Below are 23,745 nucleotides of genomic sequence, written 5' to 3'. Positions count from 1 at the left end.
AAAAACTCTTATAAGAATGGTGTACAGGCCCGGCCGGTATGGCTCAGTGGTTGAGCTCACCCATGCACCAAGAGGTCTCCGGTTCAATTCCTGGTCAGGGCACATGCCCAGGTTGTGGGCCTGATCTCCAGTGGGGGGCAGGTAGGAGGCAGCCAATCGATGTTCTCTCTCATCAATGTTTCTCTCTCTCTCCCTCTTCCTTTCTCTTTCTCTAAAATCAATAAAGAAAAAAAAAAAAGAATGGTGTACAGGATGGGGTTTACAGTTGTGAGTACACAAAACACAGAGTTTATTCTTGTATTATTATTTATTAATTATTGTATTATTTTCTGTACAAATGACTATACACCTACTTTTGCCCCACCCTGTGCATATGTGGGTGCACATCTGTGTCTGTGTGTGGTTTCATAATCGGAATGGGAAAATTAACAATGCGTTGATTTATGGCTGCCTGCGTTAGCTTTCTCCCACATTTTACTAATATAACTCAGCTACTTCCTGTACACAGACCTTTATTCCAGTCAGTCATTTCCCATGTTTTGACTTCCTGTTGTGAAAAAAAATACATGAATAAACCAAAATCTCTCACAACTATGTCTGATAAACTAGTATCCAAAAATGCTTTCCAATATCTTCTCTCTACAAAAGGAGCCCATTGGCACCACACTACATAACCACTATTAAAACAGGAAAGATTTTAAATTGCTTCCCTTGTTTTTATTTACCCCAGTACATTTGTGTACCCCGTGGCTAAGTAATCTGAGGAAGTTTTAATCTAGCTCTGATTAGTCAAAGATGACAATAAGACCCTTATTGTCAGCATGTCAGTTGTGGCTGTCGTTCTGATCCCTTTTTTTTCACCCAGCCAACTTCAATGTCCTTCTTCCATTTACATAAACATTATGACAGAAAGGACAACAGTCCTATTCCATCCTTCATTCTGGGTGTTTTTTTTTTTACCAGTCTTGGTCATTACAATCCCGGACATACCGTTTCTTTGGTGCTGCCTCACAGTCAGCGTGTGCTTCCCTGTTCCTCTGCTCCACACTTCACACAGAATCCACATAGTTCACATCACGGTCACAGGTTCCTCCAGCTTTCCCTTTGCTCTTCACACGCAGAGAGTTCTCCTCTTTTACTGCTTTGTCTGACTTTATCACTCATACCACGAAGTTTTAGAAACATGCACTTGAAAGAGCATCCAAATTCCTTATACTTTCCTTGAGTTAACCGAAATACTGTTTCTAGGATCTTTGGAGATCAGTTGTTACTCAATACAACCAATCGCTCCCCAGCCCCATCTCTTCATACTGCCTTTGCGGCATCCCATACGTTTTGGTGTATTGTTGGGTGTATGTGTTTTTTTCATTGGTTTGCCTCAATGTATTTTCTGATTTTCTTTTTGATTTCTTCTTTGACCCAATGGGTGCTTCATGAATGTGTTGTTTAATTTCCACATATTTGTGAATCTTCCAGTTTTCCTTCTGCTATTGACTTTTTAGTTTCATTCCAATGTGGTCAGAAAAGATACTTGGTATGAATTCATTCATACTTAAATTTGTTATGACTTGTTTTATAACCTAACGTGATCTATTTTGGAGAACGTTCCATGTGCGCTTGAAAAGAATGTATATTCTGCCGCTTTAGGGTGGAATGTTCTGTATTGAATGAAAGTTATGGGGGGCCTGACTCTGGGAAATCCCTAGGAGGGTAGTGTGCCTGTTAGTGATTGAGGCAGAATGTTATCATCAGCCTGGTCAGATGGAGTCATGATGTCAGATAAATACGTGAATATTTCTTTTACATCTGAGTTTGTGTCTTAGATTCAAACCTGCTCTGGGTGTGTTGTATCACATCTCAACTCTGTATCTGGGATGGCCTGTATTTTTTTTTTTCTTTATTAATTTTTGAGAGAAAGGAAGGGAGAGGGAGAGAGAGGTAGAAACATTGATGAGAGAGAACATCAATTGGCCGCCTCCTGCATACCTGCCACTGGGGATCGGACCCACAACCTGGGCACATGCCCTGACCAGGAATCAAACTGGCGACCTCTTGGTGCATGGATCGACGTTCAACCACTGAGTCACACTAATCAGGCAGGGATGGCCTGTATTTTGAGGTGATTCCTACCCCTTCCTGGCTTTGTAATTTTATAATTTTTCTACTTTTAATTTCCCTTTACCCCATTTCTTCACCTAATTTTAATTTTATGGCCTCGGATGTATTTTTGTTTTTGTTTGTTTTTTATATTTATTGTTGAATGTATTACAGATGTTCCTCATTTTTCCTCCATTGACCCCCTTCTCTCCACTCCCACCTCCCTCCCTCCCGCCTTTTCCGACACTGTTGTCTGTGACCATTGGTTATGCATATAAGTTCTTTGGTTTATTTCTTCCCACTCCCGAACCCCCTTCCCTTTCAGGTTTGTCATTCTAGCAACCAATTTGTACTTCTTAATCCCTTCACCTTTTTCATCCATTCCCCCAACACCCCTCCCATCTGGCAACCAACAAAATGTTCTCTGTATCTGTGAGAATGTTTCTGTTCTGTCCATTTTGTTTGTAGATTCAATTGTCAATAGATATGTATTCATTGTCATTTCATTTGTTCATATATTTTATCTTTTTCTTCAAAAAGACCCTTCATCATTTCATATAACAGTTTGGTGGTGATGAACTCCTTTAACTTTTTCTTGTCTGGGGAACTCTTTATATGGCCACCGATTCTAAATGACAGCTTTGCAGGATAGAGTAATCTTGGTTGTAGGTTCTTGTTTTTCATCACTCTAAATATTTCTTGCCACTCCCTTCTGGCCTGCAAAGTTTCTGTTGAGAAATCAGCTGACAGTCTTATGGGAACTCCCTTGTAGGTAACTAGCTGCTTTTCTCTTGGTGCTTTTAAGATTCTCTCTTTGTCTTGAACCTTTTGCATTTTGATGATGATGCGTCTTGGTGTGGGCCTCTTGAGGTTCATCTTGTTTGGGACTCTCTGTGCTTCCTGGACTTGTGTGTCTGTTTCCTTCACCAAGTTAGGGAAGTCTTCTGCCATTATTGTTTCAAATAGGTTTTTGATTTCTTGTTCTCTCTCTTCTCCTTCTGGCACCCCCAAGATGTGAATGTTGGCACGCTTGAAGTTGTCTCAGAGGCTCCTTACACTATCCTCATTTTTTTGGATTCTTTTTTCTTTTTGCTGTTCTGATTGGGTGTTTTTTGCTTCCTTAGATTCCAAATCGATGGTTTGATTCTTGGCTTTACCTACTCTACTATCGAATCTGTGTAAATTCTTTATTTCAGTTAGTGCCTCCTTAATTTCTGACTGGTCCTTTTTAATGCTCTTGAGGTCCTCACTAAGTTCACTGAGGTTCTCACTAAGTTCATTGAGCATCCTTATAAGCAGTATTTTGAACTCAGCATCTGTTAGGTTGCTTATCTCCATTTCGCTTAGTTCTTTTCCCGGTGTTTTGTTCTGTTCTTTTATTTGGGACCTGTTTCTTTGTCTCCTCATTTTGGCTGCCTCCCTGTGTGTGTTTCTGTGTATTACTTAATGAGAGGTATGGGGCTATCTGAGACCAGATACTGCTTTTTTTGAGAGAATTTAGGAAAACCTGAAGCAGGATCCAAGACAGGCCAATCCTATGGTTAAGCAACTGGCAACAGGCTTCGGTGGGCCTGAAAGTTGGGTGGGGCGGGGCAGGGCCTCAGGGAGTCACCAGGGCGGGGCTACCAGTGTGAGCCAGGTTGCTGGAGTCCCAGATATGGCAGCTGTCTGCCGCCCCAGGGAAGGGCTCACCAAAGGAACAAAGGCCTCTGACAGCATGTCTGTCCCGGAGAAAGCCCCCTCTCCAGCCCTTGCTCCAGTGCCAAACAGCTCAGTTCTTCCCTGTTTGTCTCTGGCGCCCCTTGAGCTGCCTCCCCTCCAAGCTTAGAGGGAGTGAATCCGATAGGTCCGTGCGCGGGCCCTTTAAGGAGCTGCCTGGGGCTCCAGCCCCCTCAGCCTCCCTGAGCCTCAGTTCCTGCTGGTTTTTCCAGCCAGAAGTTATGAGGACTTCTCTTCCTGGCACTGGAACCCTGAGCGGGGCACCTGGTGTGGGACGGGGACCCCTCAGTTCTCAGGGAGGACCTTCCCAGCCAAGGTAGCCTCCTGATTTTTATCCGCCACATGTGGGTGTGGGACCAGCCCATCCGCCTCCGCCCCTCCTACCAGTCTCACTGTGGCAGCTGCTTTAATTCCGTAGTTGTAGGACTTCCATTCTGCTTGATTTCAGGCGGTTTTGAATAATGGTTGTTCTGTAGTTTAGTTGTAAATTTGATGTCTCGGATGTATTTTTGGATTACTTTGAATCCTTTGTGGGATGGTGTCAGGCATAATTAAAAGACCAAAAAAGCAAACAATGCAACAAGTAAGCAAGCAAACAAATAAATGAACTAATGACAAAACGTGGCAGCAGGCTGGCTGTTGGGGGTTGTGGCCCCTCACAGCTTCTTTTTCTGGGCCTCGCTGTCTCTCTCCACTGCTGCAAGTTAGTTTGGGACTGAATGGTCCTGAGGTCCTTTCAAGGCTGACCTTCCAAGGCCCCAGGCCTGGTATGAGTCTAGGGATGAAGAAATGGGACTATGTAAAAGTCACCTGCCAGTGTCATGGTCCCTGGAGCATCCTTGCTCTGCATCCCCTGGACTTAATGACATATACAGGAGACAGTGATTATAAACATTTCTACAGATGTAATTATATTTACCTGAATACAAACTTCTGTGAGCAGATCTCAAGTCCTTTGTCACAGACACCCCAAATATATGTCTGTGCCGGAAAGAGTGCTCAGTGTCAGATTCTGGACTGTGGCAGGGTCGCTCGCAGACTGCCAGACTCCATGCGGAGTAGACTCTGTGGACTTTCTAGGAAGAGAGCGGAAAGAGAAAGCCAAGCTCTACCGAACTTCTCTTTGGGCTTGGGGATGGTGAGGGGATCTGTCGGAACCTCCCTCCCTGGAAATCTGTAAAATGAGGATCCTACTCTTACTGAATTGACCACAATGCCAATGTCCTCACTACCCAGAGGTGAGCGGGGCCTCTGCTGTGAAGAGGAAAGTGGTTGCACCCCAGGAGGAGGTGAGCAACAGGGCACAGTGAGCATCTGGGGCTTTTTGTTGAGGTCTCTGCTTCTCACCTAATCTCTGTGCTGTCTCTGCATTTACCTCATCAAATTCTCTGTGTTAATAATGTGATTAGAGCAAGTCTTATTAATGGTTAATGACAGAGGTAGAAATGAGGCTTTTTATAACCCTTGGCTTCCCCCACCATTTTTTTTAAGTCTTCACCCAAAGTTATGCTTTCATTGATTGATTGATTGAGAGAAACATTGATTGGTTGCCTCCTATATGTACTTTGGCTGAGAATCAAACCTGCAACGTTTTGGGAACGGGATGACTCTCCAACCAACTGAGCCATCCGGTCAGGGCCCAAAAATATTTTTTAAATGTCCTTGTAGTCTGGGCACACATTGTTCAGGCTCAATAAGCCTCAATTGATACTTCTATTCTTGAAATCTATGTAATTTCCAAAATCAATACAAATGAATTCTTACTTAGAAAAAAAAATAAGAGAAAAAATTTACTTGAGCTCATGCAAGTGAATCTTCATTCTTATAATGAAAAAGAGCAAACATAAATAGGTTGGGAGGCTCACAGCTGGTACTGGCCATAGACTCAGGGACCATCAAAATTCCCAGAGGACTCTGGGGACCAGAGCTGGTCCTGTTTGTTCCAAATTACACCTGATGCTTTGTTCCCTTGGAGGTGAAGTCCAGAACCCTTAATATTGTGGAAAACCCACTAACATTCCAAAACAGAATTATTACAACAGCTGTTTCTAGAACTCCCAAAGAAAATAAGATACTTTGCAGCCCTGGCCAGTTTGGCTCTGAGCATCAGTCCGCAGACCACAGGGTTGTGGGCTCAATTCTAGTTAAGGGCATGTACCTCAGTTTCAGTTCAGTCCCCAGCCCTGATTGGGGTCATATGAGAGACAGCCAGTTGATATGTCTTTCTCATATCGATGTTTCTCTCTCTCTCTCTCTCTCTCTCTCTCTCTCTCTCTCATTTCCCTCCCAGTCAAGGACATGTACCTGGGTTGCAAGCTGGATCTGCGTTCAAAGGCACCAATTGTTGTGTCTCTCTCACACTGATATCTCTCTCTCCCACCCCCGACTTCACTCTCTATAAAAATGAATGAAAAAGTATCTTTGAGTGAGGATTAATAAAACAAAAAACAAAAAAAAAAAAAAGGAGGTGATTTTACTACTTGTGAGGACTGAAGGGTTTGGACCACACATCCAGGACCCCAATTTTTTAATCCTCACCTGAGGACATGTTTGCATTTATCTTCAGATAGAGTGGGAGGGAGAGAGGGGGGAAGAGAGAGAGAGAAACATTGATGTGAGAGAGACACATCGACTGCCACCCACACAACCCCAACTGGGGCGGGGACAAACCACAACCAAGGTATGAGCCCTCAGTAGGAACTGAACCCAGGACCCTCCGGTCCGCAGGCCGATGCTCTAACCGCTGAGCCAAACCGGCCAGGGCAAGCACCTCAAGACTGTCATTTGAGGAACGGACAGGCCCCGAATGACCTAGTTCTGATAGCCAAGGGGCCTGCCCCCAAGAGTCCCACAGCACTATACCAAACAAAGAAGCAGGGTCTTTTATGTTGTTTCTTTCTCCTTCCATAACCCCTATCCTGTGGCAATCACTAATCTGTTGTCTATGTCTGTGATTTTGTTATTTTGGATATGTTGTGTAAATAGAATCATACAATATATTACCTTGGAAGATGAACTTTTTTACTCAGTGTATTTTCCTTGAGATTTCTTCAAATTTTTTGCATGTCTCCAGAGTTTTTGTCATCGCTGAGTTGTATTCCATGGTGTGACTATACCACCGTTTGTCTAACCATTCACTCATTGAAAAACATTTGGTTTGGGGTTATTTCTGGTTTGGGGTTATTATATACAAAGCTGCATGAACATTCGTATACAGGTCTTTGCTAAATTATAAAATGCTTATGAAAGAAATAAAAGGAAACCTAATAACCCATTTTTAAGGGGGAAGCAACTCAATTTCTTCAGCTGAAAGTCATAATTGTTAATCTAATATTAGCCGCCTTGAGGACTTTTTATGGGAGCCTCCTCTTAACAGAAGTCCTTCTGCTCTCTGAGCTGAAACTCTTATCCTTTTATTATATGGCAACAGAAAAGATCTTTTACTGTGGTTTAGCTCTTCTTCCATCCTGGCCACTGTCCTCATCTCTACAGTTTAGTGTTAGGATCAGTGGGTTTCTAAGGGCTGGGTGTGTCCTAGACCAACATGGTCCAAGAAGCAGTTTTTAATGGGTCACCCAAAGCCATCTATAGATTCAATGCAATCCTTATCAAAATGCCGATGACATTTTTCACATTTCTCACAGAAATAAATATAAAATCTTAAAATTTGTATGGAACAACAAAAACCCCAAATAGCCAAGGCAATCTTGAGGAAGAATGAAGCTGGGGACGTCACATCTTCTGATTTCAAACTATATTATAAAGCTATAGTGCCCTGGCCGGTTTGGCTCATCAGTTAGAGTGTTGGCCCACAGAACAGAGAGTCTCGGGTTCGGTTCCCACTAACGGCACATACCTCAGTTGCAGTTTGTCCCCGGCCCCGGTTGGGGTCATGTCGGTGGCAACCACTTGATGTGTCTCTCGCACATCGATGTTTCTCTCTCTTTTTCTCCCTCTGCCCCTCCCGCTCTATCTGAAGATAAATGCAAAAATGTCCTAGGGTGAGGATTAAAAAAAAAAAAAAGATACTGTTCAAAGAGCAGCTGGGTAGGGGAAGATCAGGAGTGGGGTAGGTAGGTGGCTTAGGTCAACATTGACTGGGTTTGAGTGCTCCCTGCCCTGTCCCTCCAGAGGTGCTCTCAGCTTAGGCCAGGCAGCCAGAGACCTGCCTTCCAATTGTCTCCAGCACCATTTGCCACTAGTGAGCGCTTGGCTGAGTTTCTATCCCTCTCTGGGCCTTAATCTCCTTTTCTGTAAAATGAGAGTGTAGCCCAGCAGGTGTGACTCAGTGGACTGAGTGTCATCCCAGGGACTAAGAGGTCCCAATTCGATTCCGGGTCAGGGCACATGCCCGGATTGCGGGCTCGATCCCCAGTAGGGGGCGTGCAGGAGGCTGCTGATCAATGTTTTTCTCTCACATCAAAGTTTCTATTTCTCTCCCTTCCTCTCTTTCTAAAAAATCAATTAAAACATACTTTTAAAAAATGAGTGTATTACCCCATCTCTCTCATTAAACAATGAATGTGAAAATAACTGGGGGAAGCCAGTGAAGGAGAATTCATGGCTCACATGCCACAACCTGCCACTCATTAAATAGGGGTCTCCTCTGGGCTTGCTCTCCCATTCCTGCTTTCCACAGTTCAGGGCAATGGCTCCAAATGTCTGGTGCCCCTGGCGCACTAGTTGAAGGAGAGGAGTGCCTGACTGTGGCTCTGCTACTGGTGCCTGCTGCAAACGCGCCATCTGTTGGACATTTCTGCAAGCGCCTGAGATCAGAGCTTCTTGAACTTTATTTAACATGCTCATGAGTCACCTGAGGATGCTATGAAAATGCAGATTCAGATGCAGTGAATCTGAGATTCTATTTTACTTATTTATTTATTTTATTCTCACCTGAGGACACCTTTGCATTTATCTTCAGATAGAGCAGGAGGGAGAGAGGGAGGAAGAGAGAGAGAAACATCCATGTGAGAGAGACACATCGACTGGTTGCCACCAACCCCAACCAGGGCTGGGGACAAACTGCAACCGAGGTACGTGCCCTTAGCGGGAACCGAACCTGGGACTCTGGTTCGCAGGCTAATGCTCTAACCGCTGAGCCAAACTGGGCAGGGCAGGGCAGGGTCTGAGATTCTACATCTTTGACAAACCAGGTGATGCCTAGGCTGCTGCTCTGCAGGCCACACTTTGAGCAGCAGGCTCTAGAAGCCTTGGAAGAAGCAGGGCAGCAATTCACGTATGGAAGTCTCCTGCTGTGTGCCACGTCCTCTGGCATCAGCAGCTCAGCCTGGTCTCTCCAGTTTGGGCAGCAGTTTGCCCTGTGGCCTCACTTCTCTTACGAAATTGTTGCTTTATCGACATGTTCATCCTTTTGCTTACTAGTACAGAGTAGTGACTTCAAGCTTCTTACATGCTAGACTAGAAACCTGAATAGACAGTTCTCCAAACAGGCCATACAAATGGCCAGGAGACCTATGAAAAAATGCTCAACATCTCTAATCATCAGAGAGATGCAAATGAAAATGACTGAGATATCACCTCACACCTGCCAGAATGGCCCCCATCAACAAATCATCAAACAGCAAATACTGGTGAGGGTGTAGAGAAAAGAGGACTCTAGTACACTGCTGGTGGGAATGCAGACTGCTGGAGCCACTATGGAAAACAATATGGTGTTACCTCAAAAAATTAAAAATGGAACTGCCATTTGACCCAGTGATCCTACTTCTTGGAATATATCCTAAGAAGCCTAAAACACCAATCAGGAAGAATATATGCACCCCTATGTTCATAGCAGTGCTATTCACAATACCTAAGATCTGGAAACAGCCCAAGTGTCCATCAATAGATGAGTGGATAAAAAAAAGCTATGGTACATTTACACAATGGAATACTATACAGCTGTAAGAAAGAAAGATCTCTTACCCTTTGAGACAACATGGAGGGACATGGAGAGTATTATGCTAAGTGAAATAAGCCAGTCAGAGAAAGACAAGTAACACATGATCTCACTTATTTGTGGAACATAATGAACAAAATAAGCTGTTAACCAAGAGAGATCCAGAATCATGGAAGTAGGGAATAGACTGACAAACCTCAGAGGAATGGGTGGAAAGAGATAAACCAAAGAACTTATATGCATATATGCGCAACCAATTGACACTAGGCTGGGGAAGGCAGGAAGGGGTGGGAATGGGAAGGAGGGGGTCAATGAGGAAAATAGGGGGACATCTGTAATACTTTCAACAACAACAAAATAAAATAAAATAATAGATAAATAACAGCATAATTAAAAAGAAGAGTGTTCTCAACTGAGCTGTGTGAGTCTATCAAAAGTCTTCCAGTACAAGGAGCTTCAATTTGTCTTTGAATTTCATGAACTCACCTTTTTGTGTGTATGTGGTATTTCCCTTTACTGCATAGGTTTAATGCTCCCTAATTTTTGTTTCAGTATCTTCATGAAATAAAACTATCCATTTAAAAAAATCAGTTGTGCCCTGGCCGGTTTGGCTCAGCGGTTAGAGTGTCGGCCTGCGGTCCCGAGAGATCCGGGTTCGATTCCCGCTAAGGGCACGTACCTTGGTTGCAGTTTGTCCCCAGCCCTGGTTGGTCGTGCGGGTGGCAGCCACTCGATGTGTCCCTTCACATCGATGTTTCTCTCTCTCTCTCTCTCTCTTCCTCTCTCTCCCTCCCACTCTATCTGAACAAAAAATGGAAAAATGTCCTCAGGAGAGGATTGAAAAGAATAAAATAAAAATAAAAAAATCAGTTGTGTTTCTACATACCGTCAATAGACAGAAAACAACAACAAAACAGGAATAATAGCATATTTATAGTAAGTAGTAACAAGTATCAAAGAATTGGGAACAAACACAATTCCAGACATGATAGACTGAATCAATTTTTTTCAAAAAAAGTGTTATGTGAGTATAAAGGAAGGCAGAGTGATTGACCAGGGCTTGGGAGAAGAAAAACTACAATCAAAATGACCTCAGTTTCTACAGGGGAAGTTCTCAAATTGTAACAAATAGAAGAACTTCTTTAACATGCATACTCTTGGGCTCTACCCCCAAAAATTTGAATTTTGCTATGTCTGAGGTAAGGCCAATAGGAAACCTGGGTTTAGAAACATAGTTATCCAGTGTTTTTAATCCCCAGAAAGACTCTACTGAACTACAGAAATTACTAGTTAAGAACAACTGAACAATACAAGGATCTTTTGAAGGTAACAGCTGTTAGCTTCTTCCCATCAAATTTGATCTTATTACAAAGTAACAATTACTGCACTATACACCACTGGTTTTTTTTGTTTTTTGTTTTTAAGTTTTGTAAAATCAGTGGTATCAGAGATACCAGAAAATTAACTCCAACTATACAAATTTACTACGTATATGTTAGATCAAAATTAATAGCACAAAGAAGGAAACACATTTTAATGAATAGTAGGACAGCAACAATATTCAATTGAATAAAGGTTTGCCTTTGATCCATACATCACACCATATGCTGCCATAAACTTCGGATGAATTAGAATTAAACATAAAACATCATCATGATTACAAGAAGCTAAAAAAGAACAGAATGCCATATTTACTTCAGCTGTGGAAGAGAGCGTGAAAGAAGGTATCAGAATTTAAAAAGACATGTTCAAACATACATTGTAAAAAATCTCTTGAATAATATAATCTGATCAAACAAGAATCAAACTTCCCAAATGGAGGTTTCTCAAGTATTTGATTTGAGTTTATTGTATATATATTCTAGATAACTTTTAATATGTAGTAAGACAACAGATACACGCAAACTTATGTTTTGATTTTTGACACTCTAGAGGTCACTACCATATTACTATGTGTGTTGTTGAAGTGACTGCCTTTTTTTTTTTTTATCCTCACCCAAGGATACTTTTCCATTGATTATTTTGATAGAGTGGGAAAGGGGGGGGGGGGTTGCCTCTGGCATGACCCCAACTGGCCAGGCATCAAACCTGCAACCCTTCAGTCAGAAGGCCGTCGCTCTAACCACTGACCCAAACCAGCCAGGGCAAGAAGTGACTTCCTTTTAACTAGGTCTCAGAATAAATCTTTTTATGCCATTTCTGTGCATTTATTTTATCTCCTTTAAATGTGTCCTTGATTAGGAAAAGTAGTTCTGCGCTAATCTTTTCTTTAATCCAAGCCTATGCACATCTGCTTATGCATAATTGTACCTGGGAGCACACATGTGCACTGTTCTCAGTTAGGTGTTGGGTGGAGCTCAGAATCATCTGCTTGGTGCATGTTCTTCTCATGGTGTCATAACCCACTGCACAATAACAAGTGAACATGTTACTGGCCACACAGTCATAATGTCACAATATAAATATATTGAAATGAGCCATAAACTTGGGGTGATGCTTCTCTGACTTTGCATTTATGATAAAGAATTTGAGCAGTTATGCAACTTTATTAGTGAATCATTACTTTTTCTGATTTTTAATGTCTAACTGGAATTTTTAATTAATAAACTTAGTATTTGTTTATTTTTTTCTTCAGGAGAGAAAGGGAGAGAGAGAAACATCGACGAGAGAGAACATCGACTGGCCGCCTCCTACATGCCCCCCACTAGGGATCAGGCCCACAACCTGGGCATGTGCCCTGACTGGGAATCAAACCGGCAACCTCTTGGTGCATGGGTCAATGCTCAACCACTGAGCCGCACTGGCCAGGCTAAACTTAGGGTTTTTTTTTAGAGAAGTTTTAGGTTCACAGCCAAGTTGAACAGAAAGTACAGAGAGTTCCCCTATATGGCCTGTGCTCCCACACACATGACCTCCCCCACTGTCAACATCCTGCACTAGAGTGGTATCTTAGTCACAATCAATGAACAAAATTAACACATCACCACCTAGAGTTCATAGTTTACATTAGGGTTCACTCTTGGTGTTGTACATTCTATGAGTTTGGACAAATGTGTAATGATGTGTGTCCACCATCACAGTGTACAATTTACAGCCCTAAAAATCCTCTGCACTCTGCTTCTTCATCCCTCCCTCCCCACAACCCCTGGCAACCACTAATCTTTTTACTGTCTTCATAATTTTGCCTTTTCTAGAATGTCATAATTGGAGTTATGCAGTATGTAACCTTTTCAGATTGGCTGTTTTGCTTAGTAATATGCTTTTTAAGTTTCCTCCATGTTTTTACACAGCTTGATAGCTCATTTATTTTTAGCACTGAATCATATTCCATAGTATGGATACAACACTATTTATCCTCTTACCTACTGGAGGACGTCTTGGTTGCTTCCAGATTTTGGAAATTATTAATAGAGCCACTATAAACACCTGTGTGCAGGTTTCAGTATGGACATAAATTTTCATGAGTCAATATTTAAAAACAAAAATTTCTCAGTACTTCTTTTTCAAGGTACCATCTTAATTTAAATAACGAGTAGTCTGAGATGTCAGGGTGAGCTATTTCAAAAACCATAACCCTTTGCAACCTATGAATTAGGATTTTCTCTACAGCAGGCAACCAAAACAAAATACAGAAATAAATTGGAAGCTGAAACTGGTGTGACTACAACTATCATCCATAATTACAGATATCAAGTTTTTGTGTTCATCAAAATCTCATTCATTATCTTTGAACCAAGTAATTGTTATAAATTTGAACTTATATAAATATAGCAATAAAACACAGCTTTTATTCTGTTTTTGTATCAAGGTTTTACAAGATTTTGTTGTAAAAAATCCCACTGTCAAAAAATAAAAATAACATTTTTAAGTTTGAAAATTACTGAAAGAAACAGGAAAGGAAAGTAGAGAATGGAGACACATATTTTCACAGGTTCATGTCTATAGAGGGTTCATTGAAGGCTGGCAGGATATTGTACCACCATCTCAGGCTGAGGGCTGCAATGCTAAATTTTATAACATGTTGGTGTTGGATGCCTTGGGGGGACTTATTTTGCTCCTGTGAGATTTCAATATAGGGGCCAATAAGAATGTCAGATATACGGATTCTGCTCCAAGGCACAGGGATCCTTTGCTCTCCAAGGTTATACTCCAGTTATTAAATTAACAGTGAACATGACAGCAGTTAGAAAACGTTTTTCTGGCTTGGAAGTTGCTTCCAAGCAATAACTCCTAGAAGGATTGCACAGATCTTTTTTTTTTTTTTTTTTAATCCTCAGCCGAGGACATTTTTCCATTTTTTGTTCAGATAGAGTGGGAGGGAGAGAGAGGAAGAGAGAGAGAGAGAGAAACATCGATGTGAAAAGGACACATTGAGTGGCTGCCACCCGCACGACCAACCAGGGCTGGGGACAAACTGCAACTGAGGTACGCGCCCCCGGCGAGAACCAAACCAGGGTCCCTCTGGACCGCAGGCTGTCGCTCTAACCACTGAGCAACTGGCCAGGGCAGGATTGTACAGATCTTTGATGTACAGCTGGTTGTCTCTGCAACTCCCCTTCCTGCTGAATGACTAAAACTTAATCTCAATTAATTCCGTGGGACCTCAGTTTAGTCAAGGTCTCTTCCCAACCCCCTCCTTAGTTCTAAGAGGAATAGCTAGAACTAATCCCCCCAATTGGGACTGGGGAAGAAGGCAGGACATCTGGTCCTCAGTTGTCATCAATCTCTGCTGGCACCTGCATTTTCATCTGGTATCCAGTTGTATAGGCCATGCAAATAACAGCTACAGCCTCCTTATTCTAACCTTGAGGCCTCTTCCGGCACTCGGCTTTCTCTCAACTCCTGCCTTGCCCCTCTCCAAGGGCATAGGAAACATTCAGCTACTTTTCTGTGGCACTTCTAGGTGGGAAGCAAGAAACAGGACATACTAGCTTACATGTACTCTACACTTACATCATGCTGAGTGTACAGGAAGTTTGTGAGGTGTGTCAACTTCCCTGAGCTCCATGAGAAGAGAGGCTCAGATCCCCTCTTACCTCATATTCTTAAGCCTTTCTGGGGTTCTAGTCCCACCCTCCTGCAGCCCCCCACAAGGGTCCCCTTCTCCCTAGTGGATCTCCTCCTCCCCCATCAGAATGAGTCAAGTTGTTGGAATTGTATCTGACTGATAACAGTATTCTGCTAAGTCTATTCATACAAGTATTTTATGCATTTCAGGTTAGGTTCTGATATGTCAAAACCTTTTGCTCTCTTTTTTTATATTTTTATTGATTTTCAGAGAGAGAGAAAGGGAGGGAGAGAGAGAGATTTATTTGTTGTTCCACTTATTTATACATTCATTGGTTGATTCTTGTATGTGACCTAACCAGGGAGTGAACCTACAATGTTGGCGTATTGAAATGACGTTCTAACCATCTGAGCTACACAGCCAAGGCCAAAAAATTTACTCTTTTTTTTATCCTCACCTGAGGACAGTTTTGTACTTATCTTCAGATAGAGCAGGAGGGAGAGAGGGAGGAAGAGAGAGAGAGAAATATCTATGTGAGAGAGACACATCGAGTGGTTGCTACTCACACGACCCCAACCAGGGCCGGGGACAAACTGCAACCGAGGTACGTGTCCTTAGTGGGAACCAAACACAGGACTCTCTGGTCTGCGGTCCGATGCTCTAACCGCTGAGTCAAACCAGCCAGGGCCAAAAACTTGTATTTTTAAAACCATAGTCTCCGCCTAGAATTTCAAATGTCTTTTTTAAAACAAAACATTAGAAAATTCCCTTTTGTCTACTTTTCTACTCTGATAATCATCCCTGAAGAAAAGAATGCCTTATCCTCATGTTTTAGTTCTAGTGAGAGAATTGCTGGGAATAAAAATATATTAATATTTTAAAAATTGGCCCATTATACACATATAAAGCCAGATATAAAATCTTAAAGAATTTAAAATGGACTACTTCCTTATCAAGATAGGTCAATTCATGATAATAAAATATGTTTTTTTGTTTTTTTTTTATCCTCACCTGAGGACATTTTTCCATTTTTTGTTCAGATAGAGTGGGAGGGAGAGAGAGGAACAGAGAGAGAGAGAGAAACATCGATGTGAAAGGAACACATCGAGTGGCTGCCACCCGCACGACCAACCAGGGCCGGGGACAAACTGCAGCCGAAGCACGTGCCCTTAGCGGGAACCGAACCCGGGTCTCTCCGGACCGCAGGCTGACACTCTAACCGCTGAGCCAAACCGGCCAGGGCTAAAATATGTTTAGGCTAAACAAACCCAGAAAAATTATTTCCATTAAAGAGTAACTTCAGGACTTCGGTCAAGACGGTGGCGTAGGTAAACGTGTTATTGCCTCCTCCCACAACCACGTCAAAGTTACAACTAAACTACAGAACAATCAACATTTAGAACCACCTGAAATCAAGCAGAATGGAAGTCCTACAACTATGGAATTAAAGCAGCAGCCACATCCAGACTGGTAGGAGGGGCGGAGGTGGACGGTCTAGTCCCACACCCACATGTAGCAGATAAAAATCAGGAGGACACCTCAGCTGGGAAGGTCCTCCCTGAGGAATGAGGGGTCCCCATCCCACCCCGGTCAGGGTTCCAGTGCCAGGAAGAGAAGTCCCCGTAACTTCTGGCTGGAAACACCAGCGGGAACTGCGGCTCAGGGAGGCTGAGGCCGCTGGAGTGTCAGGCAGCTCCTCTTAAAGGGCTCGCCCATGGATTTACTCGGATTCACACCCTCCAGGCTCCAGCATGTGAGAGGCAGCTTGAAAGGTACCAGAGACATACAGGGAAGAACTGAGTTGTTTGGCAACCAGTGAGAGCTGGAGGGGCAGCTTTCTCTAGGACAGATGTGCTGGCGAAGGTCATTGTTCCTTTGGTCAGCCCTTGCCCCACAGGGCAGGCAGACAGCCACCATACATGGGACTCCAGCCACCTGGCTCACACTGTTTGCCCTGCCCTGGTGATTCCCCGAGGCCCTGCTCCACCCAACTTTCAGGCCCACCTAAGTTGTTTCAGTGGCTTTACCATAGGAATGGCCTGTCTTGGATCCTGCTTCAGGTTTTCCTAAATTCTCTCAAACAAGCAGCATCTGGTCTCAGTGAGCCCCATACCTCTTGCTAAGTGGCCCCAGGCCTGGCACTAGAAGCAGCCATCCTTGGTTCACAGCTTGGCTTTGCCTGGGCACCTCCAAGCCCAGCACAAGAAGCAACCTTCTGCAGATCGTTTTGTAGCTTATGCCTAGTGGCCCAGTGTAGAACACAGGCAGTGGATGACCTTGCCCCAGAGCCAGCACACCCAGTGAACAGCTTCAGAACACATCAAAGCACCACCACCCAACCACCTCCAGAAGCAACACACTCAAGGAGTGGACTCAATGGGTACCAGTACCCTACTGAGGTAAGTCTTGCTCTATGTGGTGGGCCCCTGCACAGCTGGTCCTCCAAGGTAGTCAGAGGTCAGTGGTCAGTGGGCACAGCCAGTCCTTGCAGCTGATAAGCCTGATAAACCTGCTGTTGACGTGCCAACAGCAATCAAGATTCAATTACAACAGAAGGGTGTACAGTCTACATGAGGGTATACCTTGAGGGTACAACTGGGGTGATCAGGGAGGCTGTGCCATTGGACCCTACAGGGCACCTACTATAATAGGCCACCTTAGGAAGCCTAGGAGACATACATAGAAACAAACACAGGGAGGCAGCCAAAATGAGAAGACAAAGAAACATGTCTCAAATGAAAGAACAGAACAAAACTCTAGGAAAAGAACTAAACGAAACAGAGATAAGCAATCTAGCAGATGCAGAGTTCAAAACACTGCTTATAAGGATGCTCAGTGAACTTAGTGAGGGCCTCAAGAGCATAAAAAAGACTTATCAGAAATGAAGGATGCACTAACTGAAATAAAGATTAATTTACAGCCCTGGCTGGTTTGGCTTAGCAGTTAGAATGCCGGACTGCAGACTAGAGAGTCCCAAGTTTGGTTCCCGCTAAGGGTGCATACCTCGGTTGCAGTATGTCCCCAGCCCCAGTTGGGGTCATGTGGGCGGCAACCAGTAGATGTGTCTCTCATGCATCGATGTTTCTCTCTCTCTCTCTCTCCCTCCCTCTCTCCCTCCCACTCTATCTGAAGATTAATGCAAAAATGTCCTCGCATGAGGATAAAAAAAGAGAATAATTTATAAGGAATCAATAGTACAGTAGGTGAAGCCAAGAAGCAAACCATTGATTTGAAATATAAGGAAACAAAAACACCTAATAAGAACAACAAAAAGAAAAAAGAATTTTAAAAAATGAGGATAGTGTAAGGAACCTCTCAGACAACGTCAAGCATACCAACATTCACATCATGGGGATACCAGAAGTAGAAGAGAGAGAGCAAGTAATTGAAAACCTATTTGGCCCTGGCCGGTTTGGCTCAGCGGTAAGAGCGTCGGCCTGCGGTCCGGAGAGACCCGGGTTCGGTTCCCGCTAGGGGCACGTACCTTGGTTGCAGTTTGTCCCCGGCCCTGGTAGGGTCGTGTGGGTGGCAACCACTCGATGTGTCACTTTCACGTCGATGTTTCTCTCTCTCTCTCTCTGAACAAAATATCGAAAAATGTCCTCGGGTGAGGATAAAAAAAATAAAAAAATAAAAAGAAAACCTATTTGAAAAAATAATGACAGAAAACTTCCCTAACTTGGTGAAGGAAACAGACAAACATGTTCAGGAAGCACAGAGAGTCCCAAACAAGATGAACCCAAAGAGGTCCACACCAAGACACATCATCATCAAAATGAAAAAAGTTAAAGAGAAAGAGAATCTTAAAAGCAGCAAGAGAAAAGCAGTTAGTTACCTACAAGGGAGCACCCCTAAGACTGTCAGCTGATTTTTCAAAAGAAACTTTGCAGGTCAGAAGGGAATGGCAAGAAATATTCAAAGTGATGAAAAGCAAAGACCTACAACCAAGATTACTCTATCCTGCAAAGCTCTCATTTATAATTGTTGGACATATAGTTTCCCAGACAAGAAAAAGCTAAAGGAGTTCATCATCACCAAACCAGTATTATATGAAATATAGAAGGGTCTACTTGAAGAAAAAGATAAAAAATATGAACAAGAAAATGGCAACGAATACATATCTATCAACAATTAAATCTACAAACAAAATGAATAAGCAGAACAAAAACAGACTCATAGATACAGAGAACTTTTTGTTTGTTGACAGATGGGAAGGGGGTTGGGTGGATGGGATAAAAAGGTGAAGGGATTAAGAAGTAAAGATTGGTTGTTAGACTGACAAACTTCAAAGGGAAGGAGAAGAGGGCAGTAAGAGAGAAACCAAAGAACTTATATGTATATATGCATAATCAATGGACACAATAGTGTGGGGAAGGCAGGAGAGGGGCAGAAGCAGGGAGGAGAAAGTCAATAGGGGAAAAAGGGGAGACATTTGTAATACATCCAAGAATAAAGATAAGTTTAAAAAAAGATTAACTTCAGGACATTATTATGCAGAAAATAATATTTTAGGTCCTAGTATTTAAAATCAACAAAACTTGCCACATTCTTAATAAAAAGTTTCTCTTCCTTCAGTACCAGAGAGACATTTGGGTCTACCTAAAGGAATGAAGAGCCCCACAAATGTTTAAATAAAACATTATTCGAAGGTAGATGATAATAAATTAAAATGTATACTATAAACCCTAGGACATCTACTGAAAAATAAAGCTAAGAGGTAGAGCTAATAAGCCAATAGAGAAGATAAAATTAAATTATAAAAACACTCCAAAGTCTCTATTATTGCAAAAGAAGGTAGGGGAAAAAAAGTTGGAAAATAAAAAAGAACAAATGGAGCAAATAGAAAAATAGCAAGACAGCAGATTTAAATTCAATCACATCAATAATTATATTAAATCTAAATGACCTAAACACACCAATTAAAAGACAGATGTTGTCAGATTAATTTTTTTTAAGTAACCAATGATATGATTTCCACAAGAAACCTACTTAAAAATTTTTTAAAAGGCAGCTTAGAAGTAAAATAATAGGGAAACTATACCACATAAACACAAATCATAAGGTTTGATGGGTTTTATTTATCTAAAATACAGAAAGATGCTTTTGAGTTCAGGACAAAACCACTGGTGAGTAACATGTCTAAAGTGCCATACTGCTCTGTAAGCATTAACAGAAAGATAATTATACCAGCCCTATGGAACAGAACTGTGTAAGCCCCAAAGTGAACCATATATGTAATTTTAAGTTTTCTAATAGCCACATTTTTAAAAAGTAAAGAGAAAAATGGTGGATAAATGACATTACACATTTATCAAAAACCCATAGAATGTGTAACACCAAGAATGAACCCTAATGTAAACTATGGACTCTGGGTGATAGCGATGTGTTAGTGCAGGTTCACTGATTGTAACAAAGATACCACTCTGGTGTAGGATGTTGACAGTGGAGGAGCCTGTGCCTATACTAGGGCAGGGGGTATATGGGAAATCTCTGTACCTTCTGCTCAATTTTGCTATAAATCTAAAACAGCTCTTTAAAAAAAAAAAAAGAGCCTATTTAAAACAACAACAAAAAGAAACAAGTGAAATTATTATTTTTTCTTTATTGATTTTAGAGAGAGATAGAAACACTGATGACAGAGAACACTGATTAGCCGCCTCCTGCATGCCCCCCACTGGGGATTTGGCCCACAACCTGGGCACGTGCCCTGACTGGGAATCGAACGGGCAACCTTTTGGTGCATGGGTCAACGCTCAACCAGTGAGCCACACTAGCTGGGAAAAAATTAATTTTAATAATGTTTTACTTTCTTGGTTTCATACCAAGTCTTTAAAATCTGGTTTCAGAAATCGACGGCATTCTTATACACCAATGATGAACTCACAGAAAGAGAAACTAAAAAAACAATCCCATTTACCATCACAGCAAAAAAAAATTAAGATACCTAGGAATAAACTTAACCAAAGAAGTAAAGGACCTATTTGCAGAAAACTACAGGATATTGAAAAAAGAAATAGAGGAAGATATAAAAGTGGAAACACATACCTTGTTCATGGATTGGGAGAATTAACATCATTAAAATGTCCATACTACCCAAAGCAATCTATAGATTCAATGCAATCCCCATCAAAATACCAACGACATACTTCACAGAACTAGAACAAATACTTCAAAAGTTCATATGAAACCAAAAAACACCCTGAGCCCTGGTCAGTTTGGCTCAGTGGTTGAGTGTCAGCCTGCGGACCAGAGACTCCTGGGTTCGGTTCCCGCTAGGGGAACGTACCACCAAAACACACACACATACACACACAGACACACACACACACAAAAGACCTCGAATAGCCACAGCAATCTTAAAAAAGAAGGACAAAGTAGGCGGGATCACAATACCGAATATCAGGTTATACTACAAAGCTACTGTAATCAAAACAGGCTGGTATTGGCACAAGAACAGGCACATAGATCAATGGAATAGAACAGAGAACCCAGAAATGAACCCAAGACATTATGCTCAATTAATATTTGACAAAGGGGGCAAGAGCATACAATAGGGTAAAGACAGTCTCTTTAATAAATGGAGTTGGGAAAATTGGACAGCTACATGCAAAAAAATGAAACTGGACCATCAACTTACACCATATACAAGAATAAACTCAAAATGAATACAAGACTTAAATGCGATTCGTGAATCCATAAAAATCCTAGAAGAAAATGTAGGCAACAAAATTTCAGACATCATACGCAGCAGAATTTTCACTGATACATCACCTAAGGCAACAGAAACAAAAGAGAAAATGAACACATGGGACTACATCAAACTCAAAAGCTTCTGCGCAGCAAAAGAAACAACCACCCAAATGGAAAGGCAACCGCTCTATGGGAGAGCATAATTACCAATGATACATCAGATAAGGGGTTAATTTTTAATATATATAGAGTGCTCATACAAATCAACAAAAGAAAGACAAAGAACCCAATTAAAAAATGGGCAGAGCCCTGGACGGTTTGGCTCAGCGGTTAGAGCGTTGGCCTGCAGTCTGGAGAGACCCGGGTTCGGTTCCCGCTAAGGGCACGTACCTCGGTTGCAGTTTGTCCCCGGCCCTGATTGGGTTGTGTGGGTGGCAGCCACTCGATGTGTCCTGTTCACGTCGATGTTTCTCTCTCTCTCTCTCCCCCACCTCCACTCTATCTGAACAAAATATCAAAAAATGTCCTTGAGTGAGGATTAAAAAAAAAAAAAATGGGCAGAGAAACTAAATAGACACCTCTCAAAACAGAACATACAAATGGCTAAGAGACATATGAAGAAATGCTCAACATCACTAATCATCAGAGAAATGCAAATTAAAACAGCAATGAGGTATCACCTCACACTTGTCAGAATGGCCGCCATCAACAAATCATCAAACAACAAGCATTGGCGAGGGTGTGGAGAAAAGTGGACTCTAGTACATTACTGATGGGAATGCGGACTGGTGCAGCCACTATGGAAAACTGTATGGTGTTTCCTCAAAAAGTTAAAAATTGAATTGCCATTTGACCCAGTGATCCCACTTATAGGAATATACCCTAAGAAGCCTGAAACACCAATCAGAAAGAATATATGTACCCCCATGTTTGTAGCAGCACTATTTACAATGGCTAAGACCTGAAAATAGCCCAAATGTCCATCAGTAGACGAAAGGATAAAAAAGCAGTGGTACATATACACAATGGAGTACTATGCAGCTGTAAGAAAGAAAGAGCTCTTATCCTTTGAGACGACATGGAAGAACCTGGAAAGTATTACCCTAAGTGAAACAAGCTAACCAGAGAAAGATAAGTATCATATGAGCTCACTTATTTGTGGAATATGATGAACATAACAGTCTGAAGAACAGGGTAGTCCCAGAGACATGGAAGTAGGGTACAGACTAACAATCCCCAGAAGAGGGGGTGGGGGTGGGAGAGAGATAAACCACATAGCTTATATGCATGTATGCAAAACCAATGGACATGGACAACAAAGCTGGGGACAGGGTGGAGGGGGGTGTCAATAGGGGAAAAAGGAGAAACATCTATAACAAAAATAAATAAAATAATAAAATAAATAAATAAATATATAAAATAAAATCTGGTTTCAGCACATTTCAATTTGGACTTACTACATTTCAAGTACTCAAGAGCCACATGTGGTTAGTGGCTCCCATATTAGACAGTGCAACTTGAAACTCATTGACTCCTCTCTTGGGAGGAGTCAGAGAGTAAGTTGGGAGTAAATTCAGCCAGTCAGTCCCGTGGCTCAAGTTGAAGGTTGTCCCTATGTCTCATTGCAGTTCTAGAATGTTTAACATCATTCACTGTCTATCAAGCACTGTGTTAGACATTTTAAATATAATGTCGTTTTTCCCCCAACTTCCAGTATCCTAGAATCTGGATACAATTAACGGTAGCAAGATAGTGCTCAATACTATTTAAACCTCATTTTAGGTTCTTTAAGCTACCTCAATATTTGTAAATGTGAGATAAGCAAAGAGTAACTTTATGTGTAAGCTAGTTTATAAAGGCCAGATTCTGTCATATTAAAGTCCACATGTTGCATGTAAAATTTTGTGTAGTTACATCAATATTGAGTAAATTTGTTGGTATGTCAAGTTTTAGTATTCCAGTTTTACTGGAATGTAAATTCTTACATTTACAATGTCTTCTTTAATTTTCTCAAGAAGTCAAAGATAAAAGTAAAGGAAAGAGAAGTTAAAAGACTTTGCCCAGGGTAACCCAGCTAGTTAGTGGCAGAGTGCAATTTGGACTCAGGTACGTCTTAAGCCCTGCTCTTTCCACTAGATTACATGGCTACTTTCTGTCTCATGGGAAAACTAACTGCTTCTGATGGTCTGAATGGAGGGAAACTGGCAATAAGCTATTGGTTTAATCACAAAACAGCAAGGTAATCTAAAATGGATGTGCTATTTGTTCTAGCCTACTAATCATGCCTGAGGCCCTTGTCCAACCATTTCCCTCAATGGGCAATAATAGTCAA

Source organism: Molossus molossus, unplaced genomic scaffold (genome assembly GCF_014108415.1).
Source record: "Molossus molossus isolate mMolMol1 unplaced genomic scaffold, mMolMol1.p scaffold_m16_p_14, whole genome shotgun sequence".
Classification (NCBI taxonomy): domain Eukaryota; kingdom Metazoa; phylum Chordata; class Mammalia; order Chiroptera; family Molossidae; genus Molossus; species Molossus molossus.
This window is presented reverse-complemented; position numbering follows the sequence as displayed.